The 9,748-nt window shown below is 37.8% G+C and overlaps 1 protein-coding gene across 1 annotated transcript in view; it reads right to left on the bottom strand.

Annotated features, from left to right (window-relative positions):
• Positions 1-9,748, bottom strand: part of LOC102893768 (T-cell surface glycoprotein CD1a) — an 85,441-nt gene that overhangs the window by 4,175 nt on the left and 71,518 nt on the right. The gene's annotated exons all lie outside the window — the stretch shown is intronic.

The following is a 9,748-nucleotide window of genomic DNA, read 5'->3' on the forward strand; positions in this document are numbered from 1 at the left end:
TGCAATCTCTATGAAATAAATCCTGTGTGGCATCAAATAGTCACTTTACCTCTGGGGACATGTCGTTCTCTTCAGTACAATAAAAGCATAAAACTAAATGGCTTTTCAATTCCTACCTAATGTTCTTATGTCCTTGCTTTTTCTGTCACTCTGTCCTTCTCTTGTTCCTTAGAATATTCTCCAAATATTCTTTTCCCCTGTCTCATCCCCACCCCACCTCATTCACATATCTGATTTCTCATTGGTTGCTTTATTTGCTCTTTCAGAATCCCTTATGATTCCCATTATTGGTAACAGTATAAACTATGATAAATTCTCCATTATTCTTAGGAAAGAACAAGTAGCCATCACAGAGACCACAGGAGCCTTGAAACACATAAAGAAAAACCCCATCTGACTTGCACTGATATGTATTCATTCACCCAAGAGTCACTTAGCACTTGCCTAGATCCAAGCATCTTGCTACATTCGTGAATATACAGAGGTCAATAATGCAATCACTTTTTTCAAGGAGCTTTTATTCGACCTAGGAAGAACACATAAAGCTAGAACTATAAATCTTGGTGTACTCGATTTTATTATAATGTATAGACTCTCAACCAACACATGGCTTCTTGAAACAATATTTTGTAAAGAATAAATCTTAAACTAATGTTACCAATTCAGAATCTAGACTTCAGTGTTTGGCTTGGGGTATTAGGGCTATATGTCTCTGTCGTATTCATCCCCAACATCTAACACAGTGCCTGGCAAGTGTTAGGTGCTCCATGAATATTTTTGAATGATTGAATAATTTGGTTCAGGCAGCTAATTATTTTTTTAATTATGCAGATTTTTAACATAACTATTTTGTATCCCTACTTGTTGAGATGAGAATCTTATATGCTATTATTTAGGATAAAAACATATGCTAATAACCATGAAGTTAACAGAGGGGGTTATACTGTAAATCCCCCATTAGTTATTATTTTTTTAAAAGTAAAAATTTGTGGGAAGTGAAATTAATAGAGTATCCTGGAATTATTTACCCAAGATTTCCTTTTTTATTGGCCCTGCTTGGATGTTCCATGCTTGTCTTATTAGCTGGTCTTTGCTGGACATGCTGACCTTCCTCTTTCTTGCTCTCTATAACAGTTTAAAGGCTCTTAAATATTTGGAGATTTTTTGTATCATCTAGATAAATGTGCTTGGGCCATTTATTTCTTGGTGTACAAGTAACAGAAATTATGTAAGGTTAATTTAAGAAAGAAAATAGTTTTGAGGAAAGTTAAGATTATGGTAATCTAAAATTAAAAAAGCCAAAATGTGTGGCAATAAGTGTATATTTGGGATCAAAGAATTGCAACTCAGACAACACTGATTCAGGCAGAAATCCAAAAAGTGTCCTGATTACAGGGTGAAAGCAATAGATTTTATAAGAAAAGAAGTGGTAATTTATGTGAATAGAAGAAAGACATTTCTATTGGTGCTAACAAGCTGACAAGCTGAATTAATCTTTAGCTATTGTAGGGGTTCAGAAAAGGCCTCGAAAAATGTACCACTTTAGCATTTGAATTATTTTAAGCTGAAGGCAATCAAGACCCTGCAGGCTCATAGGAAACTTTTACCTATCCTTTTAAGAATTTAAATAATGCCTATAATGAGTTATCACTAGAATCAACTTTTAAAAAAAAATCTATCTATATGACAGAACAAACTACTAATTACTGAACATCTCTTATTATCATCTTGCAATAACCCTTTGATGCTCCTAAGTACCTTACCTCATCCTTAGCTCAGAATGCCATAGATACCTCATTTTAACTGCAAAAAAGGGGGGGGGGCTATATTATAACTCTGACTGACAGAAGGTAACATTACAAGGTGACCTGATCATAAATTTCTAATTTGGCAAGTCCTGGTGGGTAGTCACACCACAGGACTATAAAGGTTTATCTTTGACTTAAGCAAACTCTATCCACTGTTTTTGTGCATCTAGGTTAACACATCCTCGAAATGTCAGAAGTAAGCCTCTTTTTCAGACCTCTCTAAAGAGAAGGAAAGTGTAACCACCCTCAAGGGAGCACATAATCTTGTTAACTATCGTGCTCCATGGCACATGTTGTCAGTTTGGCACAAACTCTTATAAAAATTCTCTAAAGGTTTGGATGTTTCTTGCATCAACAGAGTCCATAATAATTAGTATTCGTAATCAGAATAGGTGTTAGCTTGCAAACAATTGTTTGGAGAAATGTTGGTTTGGCCAGTCTGAAGATCTGGCCTATTTCACAATGCAGAGTGCTAACCACTATACGATCACGGCGTGCCATTTGCAAGGTGGCAATCTGGCCTTTTCAAACACGCCAGTTTCAAGGAGCAATATGTGAAAGGCAGGTCCTCTTGAATGACTGACTGCTCTGGTTCCATTTTAAAATGGCTCCACTTTTCACAATTAAAACACAGAAAGTTAGAAAGACCTTCACTTTTATACTTGCAATTATAAAAGCCTGGATAAACAAAATCACAACTTTCCTTGAATCCATTGGAAGGCTAAAGTATCCAGGCAACCAATTCACTCAAAATATAAGAACAAACAGATTACTTCAAGAAAATAGGGGGTGCAGACATTTCCTTAATTGTAACAGATGTCAGATGCTATGTAAGCCAGTAAGAATAATTCAGCTAAAATTAATGTCAGGGCCCAGGGTAGGCTGCCCTATGATAGTCCACAATGGCATATTGATTATTTTGAACTAAAATCACTTGAAAAGCAGCAAGAGCAGGAAAAACTCTCTGATTCTCCTCTGTCTTCCTAAAAGCAAAAAATAAATCTCCATGATAGGTGCCCTCTCCACACCTGAAGGACTAAGAGATAACCTATCACAAGAATTACAAAATCTAGAGTTGAAAAAGCAAGTATAAACAAACCTTGTAACACCTTTACTAATTTACTACCTAAACCCAAACTTTGTTTAGATTACTCCCTAACAAATATCCAAATCTACTTGGATCCCTTTCCAATGAGCACTTTTTTTGTCCTGTCAATTTCTCACGAATGTATTGTTTTTTTTCTCTAATAAGTATTAAAAGGTGCCTTGTTCAATAACTTCTTTGAGCTTAATTTTATGACCTGAGTATCATATTGTGGTTTTCCCCTACAGGCATATTAAATTGTTTTTTTCTCCTGTTAATCTAGTCCTACGTCAATTTTATGATTTTATAACTAGTCAAAGCCATAAGAACTAAAGAAGGGTAGAGTGGAGGGGATTCTCTCCTGCTCCACAGCAGTAACAAATTACTAAAGGCTATATGAGTATATAGAACAACTGAGAATCTCAGATATGGAAAATTCACTTATATTTATAGTATTTTTCCAAAGGCTCCTGAAAGATTGAAGTCAAAAAATAGAGACCAGAAAAAGCTTTCTCCTGGTGCAAGCCTGAGGTATGACAGCAGCAACTGCACAGGACTGGCAGGCAATCCCAACTAGATCTTTCTTTGAAAACTTCTTAACCTGGTGGGGGAGGGCAGAAAGCTCTATTGCTTTCAGAGCACAGGTAAAGGTACACTGCAGTTGGGGGAAGGGGAAAATTGGGAAATGAACAGTAAAACTCCAAGACTGCTGGGAAAAAAAGCAGGACCACTTACAAGATTTGATCCTCAAAACCAAAACACAAAGCACCTGCCTAAGAATGAGATTAAACCAGAGGAAAGATAATGCCCCTGCTCCCTCTCCCAAGCAGGTTAACAAGCATCGAGTAACAAGAGCAGTCTATTACTGTAACAGGGGCAAGAGCATGAAGATAAATCTTCTTGAGGCACATCATAAAGGAAATATCAAAACCTGAGAGAGAAGCAGACTTTAACAAAAACACTCAGGCAAACAGCCCTACCCTACAAACAGAGTAATGCTAGAAAAATTTGCAGACTGTTGAAACACAAACAACAAAACACAAACCTAATTAAATCCTGATTAGATTGACTCAAATTCCCAATTTCAATGCTTAACTAATGAAAAGGCATGCCCATTTTCCAGACCAAGAATAAAATATATATATAATTTACTTCAGTGTCTATTATTTTACAAAAGACATCTGCATTTTTTCAAGCTTTATTAAAACATAATAGACAATTAGTTGCTCATATTTACATTGTACAATTCAATGAGTTCTTTTTCAATTACAGTTAGCATTCCATAATATACCAGTTTCAGTTATATAACATAGTGATCATAGATTCACATAACTGGCAAAGCAATCACTCCAGTAAATCTAGTACCCCTCTTCCTCCTTACATATTTATTACAACATTATTAACCATCTTCTCCATGCTACACTCAACAACTCCATGTCTATTGTGCAACTACCCATTTGTACCTCTTAATCCCTTTTTCTGTGACTCATCATCTCCCTCGAACCCCCTCCCATCTACTAGCCCTCAAAATATTCTCTGTATCTATGAGTTTTATTTCTCCTTTTGTTGTTGATGATGATGATTTCATTCTTGAGATTCCACATGTACATAAAATCGTGCGATATTTGTTTTTCTCTGTCTGACCCATTTCATTCAATGCAATATCCTCTAGGTCCATCAAGGCAATATCTTTTTCCATCTCCTTCCTTTTAGTCTGTGTATGTCTTTTAATCTGAAGTGAGTCTCTCGTAGACAACATATGTAGGGGTCTTGTTTTCTTATCCATTCAGCCACTCTATCTTTTGATTGGAACTTAATTCTTTCCCATGGAGGTACTTGTTGATAGGAATGTAATTATTACCATTCTTTATTGTTTGTGATACATATTTTTTCTCCTTAAAGAAATTCTTCCAACATTTCCTGTAATACTGGCTTGGCGTCGATAAATTCCTTTAGCTTATTTTTGTCTGAGAAGCTCTTTATCTGTCCTTTGACTCTAAATGATAGCTTTGCTGGATAAAGTATTCTTGGGTGTCAATCCTGGGTTTTCATCATATCGAATATTTCATGCCAAGTCTTCCTGTCTTGCATAGTTTCTTTTGAGACATCAGCTGCAACTCTAATGGATGCTCCCTTGTAGGTAACTAACTGCTTTTGTCTTGCTGTTTTTAAAATTGTCTCTTTATATTTACCTTCGGCATTTTAATTATGATGTGTCTTGGTGTGGGACTCTGGTTTCATCTTGTTTGGAACTCTCTGAGCTTCCTGGGGTTGTAAGTCTATTTCCTTCGCCAGGTGAGGGAATTTTTCCAACATTATTTCTCTTCAATGTCTTGTTTTCTTTCAGGTACACCTATGACACGAATATTTTTAAATTTAATAGTGTCCCATAGGCTCCTTAAATTATTATTATAGTCTTGGCTTCTTTTTTCTTGCTGTTCTGATTGAGTGTCCTTGCCTTCCCCTTCCTCTATATCGGTGGTTCAATCCTCTTTTTTATCCACTCTGTTTATTCTCTCTAATATCCTCTTCATCTCAGATAATGTGTTCTTCATTTCTGACTGGTTCCCTTTTATAATTTCCATTTCCATTTTTAGGGTTTTTATCTTTTGTGAACATTCTCACTGAATTCAACTACACTTCCCCTGAGTTCATCGAGCATCTTTATAACCAGTCTTTTGAACTCTGAATCTGTTAAATTGCTTGACTCCATTATTCCTGAATCTCTGTTCTGTTATCTCATATAGTTTCTGTGTCTTTATCTTCCCATTTGGGCTGCCTTTCTGTGCCCGTTTCTATGTACTAAGCAAAGCTCCTAAGTCTCCCAGACTTATTACCTTTGCTTTGTGTAGTAGGTGTCTAGTGGCACAGTCCTGAGAAGGGTTCCGCTACGGGCCAAATTTAGCCCCAGCCTGTGCCCCTCGAGGGCCACCTGTTAAGATTCAGTTAGCAACCCATAGATACTATGCTCATAGTTGCCTCAAGAAACCATGCCAGAAACCAAGGTCAGCTGCCACTAGTGTGAATCTTGGCGCTGCTCAGCAAGGAGTACCTGACTCCTAGAGAACACAACTGGTGTGGTTTGGGAGGGTCTGTGAGTTAGGGGAGGCGGAGTTTCAGAAAATCTTTTGGGCAGAGCGACCTCTGTTATCCAGTTTGATGAAGTCTCAACAATAGCGGTGCTGATTCAGAACATTGAGTGAGGGTATGGTTCACCAGAGGAACAATGGATACCGCCAGCACTCTGCCGGAGAAAAAAACCTCACCTCTGGCCCACACTCTGACAACTCAGAGTCCCCCTATAAGTCCCTGGTGCCTCCTGGGCAGCCGACCCAACACTTGTGCTCAGAGCAAGTAGGTCCTTCACTGCGAAAGCCTGCTTTCAGACACGGCATCTGCAGCTGCCACCTGCCGCAGCCATAGCCTCTGTCCCACTCAGCTGCTACAGATCTGGCAACCTCACATCTTCATTGCCTCCTACCTTTTACTGTTGCAGGTAGATTATTTCTCTCAATAGTTATAGTGCTTTTGTTCATCTCTATCCCAGTCAACTTTTTTTGCTGTTTGCTCCCAGATTCCGTCACAACTTTGATTTGGTCGGAATAGGGTTATACAAAGCCTCTATCATCTATGCCACTTTTTTTCCAGATCAAGACATCTGCATTTTGACCAAAAATAGCTAACTGCACATGCAAATTAAGAGGAGTGGAGCCTCAGGCACACAAGAAGGTCTATACTTTCCCTATGAGTTCCTGTGCCTAAAGGAGAGCAACATTAGCAAATTCAAACAAACAAAAATAACTATAACAACAACAACAAAACATCAGGACAGGTTGTAAGACAGACGGAAGGGGAGGGGAGAAAGAGAGAGAGATCAAAAGCAATGAAAAAGTTCAATATTTCTTTTTGATTATTATTATAGTGACATTGGTTAACAAAATCCAGCAAGGTTCAAGTGTACAAGTAAATAGAAGTCATATGTATTTTACATTGTATGTTCACCACCCACAGTTAGACTTCTTTCTGTCACCACATATTGGACCCCTTTAACCCCATCTATATCACCTTTCCCCCCACCTCTGGTAACCACTAGTCGAGTGTTCTTATCCATGAGTTTCTTAAGAGTTTATAATTAGAACATTTTTCATGTACACATACATTTGGGCCAAATGTGCCATTAATTGCTTAAGTCAAAAGAGTGTCTAGTTTATTTATATGTATAATTGTGTACCTTGAATGAGGACTTTACTTTGTGGTGACTTAATGTTCTATTATGTAAAACAGGTATAGTGATTTGTTCATCTCAAAGTTGTAAAGATTAAGGGAGATAGCAAGTCTCTGTAACTAAAAGATAGGTGTCCTCTTCCTCTTCTTCCTCTAGATTTGTAGTTCTCACAAGGATCTTAACAATCAGTATGTCTTGCCCTATATTTGGCTCGTTTGTCCAAAATCTCTGCTTAAGTTTATACCAGCTTAAAATGAGGTGCTTAGTTCAGAAGGTAGCTTAGATCTAGGAATATGACATGATAAAAAAAAAAGTTATTGATGTTTGGAGAAACATGGCAAAGTGAAAGACATCCCCAGATCTATCCCCATGAAACAACAGGAGCTGAATATCTAAAACTCAACAAAAAAATTACCCAAACTGCACACCAGCACGTCTGAGCATGGGATCTGCACATAAGAGCTACCACAGGTCACAACCCCGGGTGTCAGGCAGAGGAATGGGGAAAATAAAGAAGCTGCCTCACACAGCCACGAGACCTCCATTTAGGAGGAAGGGGAGGGGAGAAGGTGCAGCAACTTCCCTGAACAGCCCTGCCCAGGAGTGCTGTGAGCTCCACATGGTGAGTGGCAGGGCCCAGTCATCATGGAGAAAACAGAGAAGCAGGATGGCACAGAAATACAGTTGATTTTGACCAGCCACGGTTGCAAAACCAAGGTTGAGGCATAACCCCTAGCCCCAACTCAGAAGGCTCCTCCCCACATATCCTCCGAGACGGAAAGCCGGGGATGCCCAGGGGAATCTGAGCAAACACTACTGAAACTGCTGCTAACACTGACAGGGATTGAAATTGAGGGTAGCGTGTGTGATTAAATATCTACAAGAAAATTAAAAGGAATTATTAAAGCTTTAAATAAACCTGGGATCCAAGAGGTTTAGATGCCATCTACTGGAAACCAAAAGAAAAGCGCCATCTTTGCAGCAGGCTAAAGAGAGACTTTCCTATGATAAATCTTTCTAGAAGAAAGCTAAATACACTTCCATTAATGTCCAGGCAGATAAATAGTCCAATAAACACCATGAACAAGGCATCTCAGAAAGAAAAATCTCCAGAAAATAAACCTACAGACATAGATATATGTGACTTAAATGACAGAGAATTCAAGATGGTACTTCTGAAAAAACTCAGTAGTTCCAAAATGAGTCATATCGACAATATCAGGAATCGAAAAAACACCTAGATGAGCAGAATGAGTTCTTTAGCAAGGAGACTGAAACCCTCAAAAAGAACAGAATTGATCTTCTGGAAATAAAAAACAGACTGTAAGAGTTGAAAAATGAAATAACAGGAGTAGGAAATAGTCAATCAAGTGGAGGAAAGGATCAATGGTATCGAAGATAGAAATATAAAAATAAATCAGAAGGAAGAAGAGAGAAACCAAAGAATAAAAACTAATGAAAGAGAAATACAAGAACTAGCTGATACCATCAGGAGGTGAAACGGAAGAATAATGAGCATTCTCAAAGGCGAGGAAAAGGAGCAGGGACTAAAAGCATTTTCAGACAAATAGTGGACGAGAATTTCCCAAATCTAAGAAATGTGCTGGAACTTGGAATTCAAGAAGTCAGCAGAACACCCAATTATCTCAACCAAAAAAAAGCCTTTACCAAGACATATTTGTTAAAGTTATCAAAAATCAATGACAAAGACAGAATTCTCAGAGGAGAAGAAAAGGGGAACGTATAAAGGAAAACCCATTAGATTATCATTGGACTTCTCAGTGCAGATCTTACAAACCAGAAAGGAATGGAATCAATATTTAAACTATTAAGTGAAAGGAACTACCAGCCTAGAATAATCTATTCAGCTAGCTCTCCTTTATATATGAAGGAGAAATTAAGACCTTTCCAAATATACAAAAATTGAGGGAATTCTCCACTATGAAGCCTGCACTACAAGAAATACTGAAAGGGGTCAGCTCACCTAAAACAAAATGATGAAAAAAATACATAATTAGGAGTAAGGTGAATATCAGACAAATAGAAGCAGAGGAGTACTACCTTACTAAGAACAGGACAGAATAAGCTTAAATAATAATAAGAGAATTGCTATAGCAAGATAGTAATGAATGGTCGGCATACATAAGGACAAATTGAGACTATGATGACTGAAAAGGGGAAGATGCAAAGATCCAAATTCTCAAAGAGGAATGGCGATAAGGCACATGCAGAAAAAAATGGACGACTTTATATATATAACTTATCCTTTACATTTTCGTAATGGTAACCACACACCAAAGATTCAGAACTGAAGCATGTAACATAAAACAAGAAGGACCAGAGGGAAAACCCACAGAAGCCAACCAAAATAAAGAAAATAGAAACACAAGGACAAGGAAGCAATGGAAACAATGAGCTACCAGAAAGCAAAACATAAAATGGCTATAAGACCTTATATTTCAATAATCACCCTAAATGTAAATGGACTGAACTCACCAATTAAAAGGCACAGAGTTGCAGATTGGATAAAAAACAAAACCCAACCATATGCTGCCTCCAGGAGACACATCTCAGTTCCAAAGACAAATATAGACTCAAAGTAACAGGGTGGAGAATGATATTTCAAGCAAC

Source organism: Pteropus alecto, unplaced genomic scaffold, assembly GCF_000325575.1.
Source record: "Pteropus alecto unplaced genomic scaffold, ASM32557v1 scaffold106, whole genome shotgun sequence".
In the NCBI taxonomy this organism is placed as follows: Eukaryota; Metazoa; Chordata; class Mammalia; order Chiroptera; family Pteropodidae; genus Pteropus; species Pteropus alecto.